Source organism: Chenopodium album, chromosome 1 (genome assembly GCF_948465745.1).
Source record: "Chenopodium album chromosome 1, dcCheAlbu1.1, whole genome shotgun sequence".
NCBI lineage: Eukaryota > Viridiplantae > Streptophyta > Magnoliopsida > Caryophyllales > Amaranthaceae > Chenopodium > Chenopodium album.
In genome coordinates this window covers 25,293,023-25,308,554 of record NC_137834.1, presented here as the reverse complement: position 1 = coordinate 25,308,554, position 15,532 = coordinate 25,293,023, and positions in this window count along the sequence as shown.

Here is a 15,532-nt window from a genome sequence, read left to right as displayed (position 1 = left end):
GTATGAGAAAGAGAAGAGAGAGAGATAAGAGAAAGAGAAAAAGAAAAGAAAGAGAAGAGAGAACAGAGAAGTGAGAAGAGAGAAAGAGAAGAGAAGAGTAACAAGTTGGGTGACTTGTTCCTCAAGGTCTCAAGTTCGTAGAGAAACTTGAGTTTGAGTCTTTAGCTTGTAATAGGATCATTTGCCCTATTACAGTGAAGATTCTTTTCCCAAAATCCCAAGTGGTCGTGGTTTTTCTCCTTGTTAGGGCCAAGGAGTTTTCCACGTAAAATCTCTCTTGCATTCTTTAGTTCCTTTAGTTAATCTCTCAGTTCCTTTAGCTAACTTATTTTTAATTCCGTAAAAAGTTTGGCTAAATTCTCATACTACAATTCAACCCCCCCTTCTTGTAGTATTCATTAAAACAACAATTGGTATCAGAGCCTAACTTTTAGGAAAATCAGGAAACCCTGAAGAAGAAAGGTCTTGGAGAAAATGAATACTCATGAGAAGCTCGAGGAAGGATACTCAACACAGAGGCCTCCTATGTTCAACGGCAAATTCTATACCTACTGGAAGAACCGCATGGAGATCTTTATCAAGGCAGAGAACTTCCAAGTCTGGAGGGTCATCGAGGTTGGTGATTTCGAAGTCACCAAAACAAATGCTCAGAACGAGGTAATCCCTAAGCCTATGTCTGAATATGAAAAAGAAGACTTTGATAAAATGGAAATAAATGCTATGGCTGTGAAATTGCTCCACTGTGGACTTGGACCTCACGAACACAATCGTGTTATGGGGTGCAAGAACGCTAAGGAAATCTGGGATTTGCTGCAGATTACTCATGAAGGAACTAATGAGGTTAAACGCTCAAAAATCGATCTACTTATGTCCAAGTATGAAAGATTTGAAATGCAGCCTAAGGAAACCATTCAAGAGATGCTAACCCGTTTTACTAACATCATAAATGAGTTGGTTTCCCTTGGTAGACAGATTCCTACAGATGAGCAGGTTAGGAAGGTTCTTAGAAGTCTTCCACAAGATAAGAGGTGGAGAGCTAAGGTGACAGCCCTTCAAGAAAAGAAGGACTTTACCAAGTTCAATATTGAACAACTAGCAGGTTCTCTCATGACTCATGAGCTACACCTTGGAGTCAACAATGAACCCATGAGGAACAAGGGATTGGCTCTTAAGGCTGATGAGGAGGAATACTCAGAAGTGGACGAGGATGAGGCTGCCCTAATTGTGCGAAGATTCAAAAAGATGTTCTAGAAAGGCCAAACCTCAAGGAACTTCGGGAAAAAGACCTCAAATCCAAAACCTGACTACAGCTGCCACAAGTGTGGATCCCCAGATCACTTTATCAGAGACTGTCCCCTTTGGGAAAATGATAAAGGAAAAGGAAAGGCTAAGGAACAGGGAAGAGAAAAATTCAGCAAAGCAAACTATCAGAAGTCAGACATGAGGAAGGCCATGATAGCAGCCTGGGGAGACTCAGAGAGTGAAGAAGAAGATGATGACCAGCCAGAAGAGGAGACAGCCAATCTCTGTTTAATGGCCAAATTAGATGATGAAAAGGCTTACCTTGAGGAACTCCAGAAAGAGGTATTTCTTGATCCTAAACAGCTTAATACTCTCTCTAAAGATGTCTTGATAGATATATGTCTAGAAGAAGAAGAATTCTTTAGAGATACCTGTGTAAAATTGAATAAATGTGAAAAAGCTCTTAAGGTTTGCAAAGAACATGGTGCTTGGTTAGAAACAGCCTATGCCAAGTCTCAAAGCAAACTAAGAGAACTTGATTTTAAATACAAACACATAACTGAGATAGCTGATAGAATTAAGAATGAAAGTATTCTTCTGAATGTTGAATTAACTCAGTATAAGCTCATGAATTCTGATATCAGTTCTAGCAGTTCCTCAAACGATCAATTGCTTAAATTCAATGTTGATTTTGAAAATTTGAAAAATGAGCTTTCTACTTTAAAAACCCAAAAGGATCAACTTGAATCGAAACTGAATGCTAGAAAGGATAGAAGTATTGACCCAAAAGTCATACCTAAGTGGATAGCTGAAGCTCAAGGAAAAAGAACTGAAGGTCTTGGTTATTTGACCAAGAAAGGTAAGCAAAAGAAATATGTTGAGCTTCCTAGCATGAAGGTATGCACTTTTTGTGGTAAGACTGGACATCTCTATGGACAGTGTAGGATAAGAGAAGAAGCTGATAAAAGAAATATAAAACAAGTGTGGGTAAAGAAAACTGATATTGCATCCACGTCTAAGGAACCCAAGGAAACCTGGGTTCCTGATCCTAATGCTTAGTTTTCTTGCAGGTCCTAGTGCGGGGGAACAACTCGTGGTATCTCGACAGCGGTTGTTCAAAGCATATGACAGGTGATAAATCAAAATTCCTCTCACTAGAAGACTACCCTGGAGGAACAGTAACCTTTGGGGATAATAAGAAGGGCGAGATCATTGGAAAAGGCAAAATTGGTAGATCAAAATCTCATTCCATTGATAATGTGTTCCTGGTCGAGGGCTTAATGCACAATTTGCTCAGTATATCACAATTTTGTGACAAAGGAAACTCTGTAAGTTTTACTTCTGATTCTTGTAACATCATCAACAACAAGTCAGGAAAGGTTGTTCTAGAAGGAACACGAAGAGGGAACACTTATACAGTTGACCTCAACTTAATCCCAAGGAACAACCTTACATGTCTGAGTGTTGTTGAAGATGATCCCCTGCTATGGCATAAACGTTTTGGACATGCTAGCTTTTCATTACTGGACAAGCTAAGATCAAGGAACTTGGTTGTGGGACTTCCTATTATCAAGTTCCTACAGAACAAAGTTTGTGATGCATGTGTGAAAGGCAAGCATGTTCGCTCATCTTTTAAATTGAAGAAAATGGTGAGCACTACAAAGCCTTTGGAATTAATCCATATGGATTTGTGTGGTCCCATGAGAATTCAAAGCAGGAGTGGCAAGAAATATGTTTTGGTTATTGTTGATGATTATTCTAGATTCACTTGGGTTATTTTTCTTTCTAGTAAAGATGAAACTTTTAACGAGTTTGTTGCCTTTGCCAAGAAAATACAGAAAATCAGTGGTCACTCCATAGTCCATCTCAGATCAGATCACGGAACTGAATTTGAGAACTCAAGATTCGATGAGTTTTGCAGGGAAAATGGCATGAATCATAACTTCTCAGCTCCGAGGACTCCCCAACAGAATGGAGTTGTAGAAAGGAAGAATCGAACTCTTGAGGAAATGGCTAGAACGATGCTGATTGCAAGTGGATTGCCAAGGAACTTCTGGGCTGAAGCCGTAAATACAGCATGTTACATCCTTAACAGAGTAACAATCAGAAGTATCATCAACAAGACTCCCTATGAACTATTCAGGGGAAGAAAGCCAAACATATCTCATCTTAGAGCCTTTGGTTGTAAGTGCTTTGTACATAACAATGGTAAGAAAAACCTAGGGAAATTTGATGAAAGAAGTGAAGAGGCCATATTTCTAGGATATGCCTCTGATAGCAAAACTTATAGAGTTTACAATAAAAGCTCAATGTGTGTTGAGGAAAGCATTCATATAATCTTTGATGAAGTTAACCAGTTTGTGAGTGTACATGAACAAGAAGATGATAATGATTTTGAAATTGGATTGATAAGAGACAGGGATGAAGAAGAGACCCAAAAGCAAACCAAAGAAAAGCAGCCTGCTCCAGAAGAGGATCATCAAGAAAATGGAGAGGTTCCTCATCCAGATGAACAGGTGAATGAGGAACAAGCAGAAGAAGCAGAAGGAACAGAAACAGAAGCTCCTCAAATTGGTGTTCCAGCAAGGGAATTCCAACCCAGGCCATTCAGGTATCGAGGTTCCCATCCAACTGATCTAATTATCAGTGATATAGGAAAAGGAACTCAAACAAGATCACAGATGAGGAACTACTGCGCATTCCATGCATTTCTGTCCATTCTAGAACCAAGAAATCATCAAGAAGCCTTGGGAGATGTTGATTGGATAGTGGCCATGCAAGAGGAACTCAATGAGTTCGAAAGGAACAAGGTCTGGCACCTTAAGCCAAAGCCTAAGGGAAAGAAAGTAATTGGGCTCAAATGGGTGTTCAGGAACAAGCTTGATGAACATGGCACCATAGTAAGGAACAAGGCTAGATTGGTTGTAAAGGGCTACAACCAACAGGAAGGTATTGATTTCGATGAAACCTTTGCTCCTGTAGCTAGATTAGAAGCTATTAGAATCCTAGTGGCTTTTGCTTCTTTTATGGGTTTCAAACTCTATCAAATGGATGTGAAATGTGCTTTTCTAAATGGTTTCTTAAATGAGGAGGTGTTTGTTGAACAACCTCCAGGTTTCGAAAATCCAAAATTTCCAAATCACGTTTTTAAGCTTGATAAAGCTCTCTATGGGCTCAAACAAGCTCCAAGAGCCTGGTATGAAAGGCTTTCAAAGTTCCTACTGAAAAATGACTTCAAAAGAGGAAAAGTAGACAAAACTCTTTTTCTTAAATCTCGAGGAACTGATTTGTTAGTTGTATAGATCTATGTAGATGATATTATATTTGGTGCTACTAACAATGGTTTGTGCAAGTACTTTGCTGAGCTAATGGGTGGTGAATTTGAGATGAGCATGATGGGTGAATTGAATTTCTTCCTTGGACTTCAAATAAAGCAAACAGCTGAAGGAATAATGATTCACCAACAGAAGTATGTCAAGGAACTTCTAAAGAAGTACAACATGGAAAATGCCAAGACAAATCATACACCTATGGGAACAGCAACAAGACTTGATGAGGATCCACAAGGAACAAGTGTGGATCAAACCACTTACAGAGGTATGATTGGTTCATTGTTATATCTAACAGCCAGTAGGCCAGACATTTCCTTTAGTGTTGGATTGTGTCCTAGATTTCAGTCTAATCCTAAAGAATCACATCTAACGGCTGTTAAGAGAATTTTGAGATACCTCAAAGGAACAGATGACCTGTGTCTGTTCTATCCTAGAAGTGATGACTTTATGCTTAGAGGATTCACAGATGCTGACTATGCAGGTGACCTAGTTAATAGGAAAAGCACCTCAGGTATGGTTCAGTTCCTTGGCTTTTGTCTAGTTTCTTGGGGTTCCAAGAAGCAAAATACTGTTGCATTATCTACTGCAGAGGCTGAGTATGTAGCAGCAGCTGCTTGTTGCTCTCAAGTCCTCTGGATAAAACAACAGTTACGTGACTTTGGTATTAAATTTAATTGCATTACTATCTACTGTGATAACACTAGTGCAATTTGCATATCTAAAGAACCAGTCCATCATTCAAGAGTTAAGCATATTCATATAAGGCATCATTTCCTTAAGGATAATGTTGAAAAGGGTTTGATTAAATTAGATTTCTGCCAAACTGACAATCAAATTGCAGATATATTAACAAAACCCTTAAATAGAGAAAGGCATGAGAAGATGAGAATGGAACTTGGGATGATTAAGTTATACTGAGAAAAATGCATCAAGTTCCCTCAGGTATGAAACTCAAACTGACATGCTTAATCTATTGTATACTGTGCACAAGTGTTATATGTTTAATTACATAGTTAAGACAGGTTGTAAGCAGGAGTAATATTTACTAAGGGCATGTAAATTTGAAAGACATAGAATATGAAAAGTCCAAAATTGGTTGCATGAGCCTTGTTGATTTGTTCCGTGTATCAAGTTGTATTTGCAAGTGTTCTTTACTAACAATATTCAAAAGATAAAATTGTTGTGTTTATCTATTTTTCAAAATTCCAAATTCTTTTTATCTAAACACAAAAATCGGATGAATGCATCTAAATTCATCATTATCTTTTGTTCAAAAAGTATCCCACTTACACTACTCTCTTGAAACACGGTTTGCGTTTCCCTAAGCAATAAATATGAATGTCAAATCAACTAAATTCACCTCACCTCCCAAACGACACCTCACTTCACCAATTTACCTCCACCATAAAAGATGTCAGCCTCACACAAATTTACACCACACAAAAATTACCTTCTCTCTCATCACTCCGATCAAAACTACTCTCCAATGTCTACCTCTCCAAAAACCCAAATTGAAGCCGACCTTAACACTAACCCAATTCCAGAAATTACCATGGAAATCCCACCGGAAATTAACCCCATTGATAACCAAGAGCCTCCAAAAGTGGATTCAACCACCAAATCCCAATCTTCTCGAAAAAGGAAGTCCGATGACATGCAAGAAGAAGAAGAAAGCGCTCCGGAACTAGGGGTCAATTACCGAGACAAGCCTGCAGCCATGAAACGACAAGAGAAGATTAGTGATCACTTTGTGACAGGTTTGGCTATTAATCTTCCTTGGTGTAAGTCTGTTAAATTGTATGAACTGCTTGATTTGATTGAAGCTCAAAATTGGGTGAATTTGTTGGGTGAATGCTTTAATCGGAGTATGTATGTTGATGCTATGAGGGATTTTTGAAAAAGTTTCAAATATTCTAAAGGTGTTATTCGTTGCTGTGTGTATGAAAAAGAAATTGAGTTTGATGCGATGTACTTGGCTGAGTTGTTTGATGTTCCTAATACTGGATATGACTTGTATTTTAAGAGTAATGTGATAAGGAACCCTCTTCCTGATGCAAATATTGATGAGATAGTAGAGTTTCTAGGTGGAGACCCGGAGGAAACCTACATAAATCACAATGACCTAACCCCTCTTGACAAAATTCTGCTAAAATTTGTTTTCAATGACATTATTCCTCGAACCCAAAAGAGAGACAGTGCCAACAAGCTTGACTCTGTTCTCATCTATTGCCTAGCCAAAAAGATCCAAAATAACTTTCCCTCCATCATGATCCAACACCTTTCTCACTGTGTTCCAAAAGGATGGAAGGTGGGATATGGTAACCTACTTACCTATGTTTTCGAAAGCTTTGGCATCTCCTTTACTGATAAAGAACCTCTGCCCCTCAAAAACACCGAATACATGCAATCTATTTTCCTTGAAAATCATAAGATGACGGTTGTGGATGGATGTTTTGAAGTTGTGCTGGAGGAAAAGGAGAAAAGGCCTAAGGAAGTAGGTGGACTAGCTGAGGGGGAAGAGGAGAGAGCTACCGGGATCATAGAGGGAGTAGTGCAAGATATTCAGGAGGAGGAAGAGGAAAAGGTGGTTGAGGAAGTGACTGAGACAGGGGGAAGGAAGAAAAGGAAGAGTTTAAGGCTGATGAAGAAAAAGGAGCCCTCTGCACCCATTTGCATTGATATGACTTGGGTGCAAGAGGAATTGCAGAAAGTCTCAAGCTCTCCTAGTCTGGGCAAGTATGCATCTGCAGGAACAGGTTTTGCAGCTTTCGATTCCCCATCAAAGGCTCCCAGCGAGGAGGTCAAGGAGATGAAGGATATGCTCCTGAAAGTGTTGAAGGAACAAGAGGATTCAAAGCAAAACATGGCTGAACTAAAGAAGAGCATGTTCATTCTGAGCACTGATGTCAAGAAGCTGGTCTCAAGCTCTGAACAAGGGAGACAGTCCATTGTGAAGGACATAGTGTCTCAAATCAGCAAGAAGCTGGAGGATCTTGCTGTTGATGATGACCAGAGCATTACATCTTAACCTGTCTTTCCTTGCAGCCTCTTTATGTTGATGAAACTTATGTTTATTTGCTTTTGGGAACAATTTTTTTTGGGTCTGTAATATGTTGGGCACTTTTTAGTTTCTTTCGGTAATCTTGCAAATTTGGTACATTGGCCGATGTTTTTAATCGGTTTTGGATGATGAATGTCTATGTTTCTTTTGCCTATATGCTTTGTGAATATTTTCTCTCTATGCATGCTTCTTGTCTTAACACTAAACCACTAGTTGGTGCTGTGTTATGGTATACTATATACTTGTGTGTTAGTTTTTTGATAATGCCAAAAGGGGGAAAAGGATGCAAACTATCAAGGAAACTTAATCATTCTATGGTCTCTGTTCGAAATCTTCACAAGCTGCCAAATCTCTACAAGCAGGTATAATGTATATACAAGTTTTTTCAAGTTTTTCAGTTTTTCTTAAGTTATTCATTTATGCATTGTTTATTTCCTTAAACACTAGTTTCCATTCTGCATTGTATTTTGTTTTTGCATTTCCTTTCTTTAGGAATAAAATGGATTATCTCTGTTTCCTTGTAAGTAAGTTTGGTTTGTTTGTCATCATCAAAAAGGGGGAATATTGTTGGACTTAATGATTTTGATGATGACACAACCTCACTTACTTACAAACTAATAAGTGCTTGATTGTTTAAGTGTGTACTCAGTTACAAAGACTAGGAGAATGAAGTGTCTTGTAAAAAGAACCATGAGGAACAAGAAGGCCAGAAGCAGAGCTAGCCATATAGAAGAGTTCCCTCACAGGAACTGGCGCTTCAGAAATGAAGACTGGAGAAGAGAAGGTTCCCTCAGGGAACAGAAGCCTCAGAGAAGAAGCCTCATCAGAGAAGAGAAGTTCCTCCAAAGGAACAGAAGCCTCGGAGTAGAAGCTTCATCAGAGAACATGAAGACTAAATACATTTTTATATTTTAGGATTTATGTAAGTATAAGATATTAAATGGCACTCGAAAAATCTGTGTGGAATTGGTCTAAAGAGATAAAATTGTGCATGCTAGTTTTTAGGTAAGTGGTTAAGTCTTTTAACGATTATCTTTTTCTTAACCAAAAAGATTTTATTTCTGATTTTCTAAAAATATCTTTTGCAAATAAAATCTCCCACGTTTTCTAAAAACTTGCGGCCTACTCCTCCATGATTTTCTTCAAGTCATGGTCGTGCACATTAAGGAGTTCATGTTTCCTTAATTTTAGGAACATGATCTTCTTAGTAGGTTGGAGTAGTGGCGTTGTGGATTTGCTGCACAAAGAAGTTTTTCTTAAACGAATTTTGGTCTATAAATAGCTGTTGATTTCAGATGGAAAAACTTACCCTTGCTCACATAAGTTTTCAAGCTTTAAACGAGTTAAGAGTCAAATTCCACACAAGTTCATTAGAGTGTTCTTAATGTCCTTATACTAGAGTTTGTTTTTCTTTCGAGTTGTATTTGGGGAATGGGGAAGTTCGAGTGAACATTTGTGTATGAGAAAGAGAAGAGAGAAAGATAAGAGAAAGAGAAAAAGAAAAGAAAGAGAAGAGAGAACAGAGAAGTGAGAAGAGAGAAAGAGAAGAGAAGAGTAACAAGTTGGGTGACTTGTTCCTCAAGGTCTCAAGTTCGTAGAGAAACTTGAGTTTGAGTCTTTAGCTTGTAATAGGATCATTTGCCCTATTATAGTGAAGATTCTTTTCCCAAAATCCCAAGTGGTCGTGGTTTTTCTCCTTGTTAGGGCCAAGGAGTTTTCCACGTAAAATCTCTCTTGCATTCTTTAGTTCCTTTAGTTAATCTCTCAGTTCCTTTAGCTAATTTAATTTCAATTCCGTAAAAAGTTTGGCTAAATTCTCATACTACAATTCAACCCCCCCTTCTTGTAGTATTTATTAAAACAACAGGTGACAAAGCAGCATTGGAGAAACTTAGAGAGGAACTCCAAAACCTAAAGGCCCTACAAGAAGAAGAAGCCCAAATGAAGGCTCATAAAAATAAAAAAAATTAAAAAAAAAAAAAAGCAGAAAAGGCTAAAATAAAAGTAGAAAAAGAAAAAGAAAACATTCTGCAAGAAAAAGCAAGAGCCGAAAGAGTAGAGGCCTTGGAGAAACTTGTCCTTCGAACTAACTCAGGGAATAAGTACTTCAATTATGAGCTTGCACCACAACCTAGAGGCAAGACTCTCCCAGAAAAGTTCTTGACTATGGATTTTCCAACCTTTAAGGTTACAGACCATCCTAGGACTCACTTAATGAGCTTTATTGGAATTATGGCATTGAAAGGGGTTGAGCCAAGCCTATATGCATGTACTTTTCCTCTTTCATTGGACCCAACTGCTAGATCATGGTTTTATAACCTCGATGCAAAACAAACTTCCACTTGGAGTGACGTTGTAAAAGCGTTTTTAACCATGTATGGAGATAACATCGAGCTCAAAACTAGCTTGCGCGATCTCGAATTGCTTAAGCAAGGGGAAGAAGAAGGCTTCATTGACTTTTTTTCTAGGTGGCAATCAAAGGTTGATCTTATTCCACAAAGACCTCCGGATCATGAACTTGTCCCAAAGTTCATAGGCAATATATCTCCACCATACAAGTGTCATTTACAATACCTTGGTTTAGACACATTTCAAAAATTCTATATTGTGGGAATATTAATTGAAAGGGTCTTGATAAATGAAACCATGAATCATATAGATGGACTTAATTTTTAGAGAGGATTTCACCTACGTCGGAAACAGACAAATCTCAAAGACGCGATCTCAAGAAGTTGTCAACAATTCAAGATGTAGCACCCTAGGTCTTGTTTTGTTTCTTTCCTTTGTTTTTTATGATAGATTAAGAGATTCATGATGTTGAATCTACTTATTTCGTACTCTCATTAATTAATGAATAAAAAATATATTTTCAAGTACGTCTATCTTGTTCTCTTTTCAATCTCTTTATTGTTATTGGCTCACATTAAATAAAACGTATACATACAAACAGGCAATATCAAAAGGCATACATACTCAACACTTTAAGAATCTTGATAAGCTTTGGCTTACTAGATTTATCGAACGAAAAGAGGTCCATCTTTGGCCCACAACGAAAGGATATGATGATTTCACCAACACAGGAGGAAACTTGAAACTCCACAAATATAATCCCATGTTCTTAACCTTAGAGAAAATCCATCTTTTGGGCAGCCCTTTTGAGCCTCGTTAATTGAGCCTTAGTTATTCAACCTACATTATTCCATACCTTGGGATGGGAATGGTGCAAAGATACAAATAGGAAGTTGGGGGAACAAAACATAAGAGGGGGACACAAAGTTAGTCTAAACCCAAAAGGAAAAATCAAATGCAAAAGAAAAAAGAAAAATCGTTCTAAACCCAAAAAAAAAAAATTAAAAAAAAAAAAAAAAAAAAAAAAAAAAAAAAACAGAGATGACAAGGAAAAGGCACCTAATGTATGAAGTTGCCACACAAAGCAGAAAGGTTTAAATTTGAGAAGCACCAAAAGTAAGGGACTTTGGGAGTATACTTGAGCATGTCCATTCTTCATAACCTCAAGCATAGCCACGTTACAACCTTGGAAATGCCCTCCTTGAGGTAGACCATAACCATTTACCAAAATCATCATTCCATGAAAATATGGCCAATCTTAGGCCTTTGCACATATGGACATACTATTAAGTAGTCATTCCCATATAAAATGCATGAAGTGTTGAGTTATGATATTAAAAAAAAAAAAATCAAATGATTTCGATGATTTGATAGCCATTGGCTTGATAACACCATTTTAGTAAAGCAATCGAATCAAACTAAATTTGATGTTTTCCATATTTTTTTCCAAGAAAAATGAGATGACCAATCAACACTCATCTTATTTTCTTTTAATAATAGGGATATTTATTACCAAGGTAATTCAAGTTCTATATACATTTCCTAGAAAGGAAAAGAGTGAATACAATAAATTGATTTGATATATCGACAGCCTCGACGTTAACTCTAGATGTCTTTTACAACTCTTGAGAATTGGTCTTCTCACTTACACGTCCGCCTGCGTAGGATATCTCTATCTTTTCTAAGCGAGGAACATTGATTGAACATGATCGCTACATGAAAAAATGATCGTTATCACTATCTATCACACGTATACCTCACTGCAAAGTCATCACGATGACCCAAATATTAAGTCAATAATCCTTGCTTTTTGAAAACATGTCTAATTTTCTTTCTTTATTCTTCTATGGGAAAGTTGGATTCCCCTTCCTTTTTATACAAATCTGTCTTTTTTGTACATTTCTTTTTTAGGGGGTAAGTCAGGATGATCCCTCCCATTTGGCAACTAAAATACTTGAAAAATAGTATAATTTTTTCGCTCTTTGCATCAAACTAGGGGGCTAAAAAGCCAAGACATCCCCACTTCTCTCTATTTACAGATTTTAACACGCCATTAATGCTGCGAAATCAATGTCATGCTAAGCTTATTACAAACCATCTTAATAACTTTAAATGACAAAAGGAAGAATACCACTTCCTATTATTTGAACAAGATAATTAATTATGTTACTTGATCAAACAATTTATGATAATGAAAGGAATGGTGTCCTTCGAACAATTGTATTATTCTGATAGCGGGTTCAGAATTATTAGAAAGCTAATATATTCAGTAAGGTCAAGTAATCGAAATGCCTGGGTGGAGGCCGCTTCCGATCAGTAATATTAATATAATTAATATTACAGCTTAATCTTGACTGAACCCTTCGGGTCACACCCAAGCAAAATATACGAACCGACTCGACGAATTAATTCGGAAGAAATTAATTCGTCGTCCGAGTGTTAAATATTTAGACGTCGGTAATTCGAGCTTGGAGCGTCGAAACTGATCGTCGGAAGTCGAGTCAAAAATAATAAAAAGATGAGACGCGCAAAATAATAATAAATCGACCATATTCCCAAAATACCCCTAGCATCAGAGTGCCCCGAGAATCCAAATGCTAGGGGAAAAAAATGTCCAAGCATAGGTGGCTAGCAAGCGCACCAAGCCGAGCCTAGCATGGCTGGCTAGGTGCGTGCTAGCGCACCGTGCTAGCAGCCACGCACAGCAGCAGCTAGCAGCCGCGTGCACGTGGTGCGTGCAGCAGCTAGCTGCCGCAAGCTAGGCGTGCTAGCAGCGGACGCACTAGCAGCCACGCTCAGCAGCAAGCCCGCACCAAGTGCGTGGCTTGCGCGCACAGCAGCAGCCCGCATCTTGGTGCGGGGCTGGGCTCGGGATGGGCTCGTGGCTGGGCCATAGGGGTGGTCACTATGGGGATGCTTGAGGAATATGGGAGCAAGTGGGTAAGGACATGTGGCACAAGGAAAGTATTGAGTGGGGAGCAAGTATGGTCCCCTACTCTCCATGTGGTCCTCACCAACCCATTTCACATGGTAATGCCACTTGTAGATTTATTATTAGTTTGCAATTTTAATTTAATTTAGCTTTAAATTAATTTGTGGAATTTCATGATCCCACATTGATGGGATAGAAATTCCCACTCATACTTTCCTCTATAAATACCAACCTTGGGATTTGAAGTGCTTGAGTGGGAGTTAGAAAGAGCATTCCATATTTTGGAAACACTCTTAAACTCCATTAACACTTGGGTTTTGGTTGGACCTTGCTAACTCCAAGATAGCGGACCTAAAAATTCGTGTTCGTCCTTTGTGGGTGGATACCGTTGGAGACACGGCATTTGCGGTGCTCAAGGCTTTCAAGTAAGAGCCCGTTTTGAGAGGGCGAAGCTCGCTTCAAGGGTATGATCCGTTCTTCCTTTTCTTGTGTTTATTTATTTATGCTTTATGGTTTTATTAATTACGAGTGGTTCCTTGGGTCGGGGTTGTTTCCGCGGTGAGTCGGACTCACCAAACCCCAACAGCGGTATCGGAGCCCCGCTCCTTTATTTTTATAATCATGTTTTTCAAGGTTTATTTTTGGCTTATTTTTCTGGTTTAAGTTGCTAATTAGATTAGTAGCTCGGTTTTATTTATTTTAATCCCGTTTTTAATGTCGAAATTGGCCCAGAACCCAGATTTTCGCCCAAAAATAGTGAATTTTGGGTGGAAAAGGTGTTCTGGAAAGGTTTTTACCCCGAAGGTACTGTGATTTTAGCCAAATTCTGACCAGAAATGCCTTTTTTGAGGGATTTTTCGTTTTTGACGAAAAGTTTTAAGTCTTTTCTAACCTTGAAATTAATGGCATAACTTGTTGATTATGTGGTTGATTATTTGCATTATTTTCTGCATTTTTAAGTCCCCTTAAAGCACACTTACTTGGTAGTATTTGATGCTTAAAGGTTGATTTATTTTCACATAATTGCAAACTAATTGCTTTTTAGTGTGAAATTTTTTGTTTTGAGGCTTCCTAAGTGTTAAAGATTCAATCTTTATTTGTGATAAGTGATTGAAACTTTAAAAACCACTAAATTCCATGTTATTTTGTGTTAAACTTTGTTATTTTAATCATTTAGAGTTGATTGGAAACATAAAGTTTCAATTTTTGTGATAGAAATTTGGTTATCTTCATGTTGGAAGATATAATTTTCAAGGATTCACAAAATTTAGATGTTGGAATTTTCATTTGAACAATAAAGTTCATATTTTTCCAACTTCCCCTTACTTTGTCAAATTCTCAAGTTTAATTTAAATTGATTAAATTAAAAGTGAGAAATTGCCTCAACTTTGTTATTGCACCAAGCTAAACCAATTTAATTAAGAATGGTTCTTGGAATTATTTTGGTTATTTGCACTTTGAAATTTTATTAAGTTAGACTTGTTTAAAATTTTAATTTTTTGCTCATTAAGTTAGTTCTAAAATTAATTTAGAATTAATTAATTATGTCTCGCGAAATGGGATCAAATCCCGACGCCATGGCACGCAAAACGAGGCAAAGAACCACCCTTGGCTAGCCGGGCTGCATAGCGGCCCGCATGTGGCTGCCCCACCTTGTGTGGGGCCACACGTGCGGCAGCAGCACACGGCCGCAGCAGCCACGCACCAGCAGCCATGGCTGTGCGTGCGCGTGCGTGCGGCAGTGGCAGCAGCCCATGGCTGCTTGCCGCAGGCCGTGTGTGCGGAGTTTTTTATGTGTGCATATGCTTGGTGCGATGAGGTGAATAGCCGTAGTATGCTTGGTTTGCATGAGCCGCAATTATTCGAGTTTCCTTGGCAAAACGCTTAAAGCGAAAGCCACTTGAAATGCGGTTGGCTTAATATTAATTCTTTTGGCGTTTTATTTATTTTAATTAATTTTGTTTATTTTAATTAAAATTTTGGGAGGCTAGGCCTCGGTTTTGAGCGGCATTGGCAAAATTTTATTGTGACAAGTTTGGGTGCTACCGACTTAATTAATTGGATTAATTAAGGGAAATGCGTAATTTAGTGGGAGCTTCAATTATTAATGACGTCAATTACATAATCGGTTAAACAACTTTGACTAGTTTTAATTAGGCGTGTTAATCGGATTAACCACCTAGATTAGTTACTAGTGCGCGCGTTGTTTAAATGCATTTTACTTGTTTGATATTGTAAATTGCATGGGCCATTCACAAATAGTGAATGGATGAATGGAATATATATTCTCTCTCACAGGTTTTATGAAATGGCAACTAGTGGGACCCGATTAGGATAGAAAATACGGACTACGTGTCGTTATGTATTTTTGTAAATCTAAATACGGTCTACGCACCGTTAAGTATTTTTGTACCTTAATATTTAGATTATTCCTAGTCGTAGACACTAGTATTTGCATAGTTTGGTTAAGTCTTGAAGACGGCGTATCTTGGAAGACAAAGCCTTGAATTGCAAATGAAGACCTTTTGAAGATTTGAAGAATTCAAGGGGTCATGCTAGTTGCCAATATGCATCTATAAGTTCGCTTTATATTTTATGCTTATATACATGTGCATT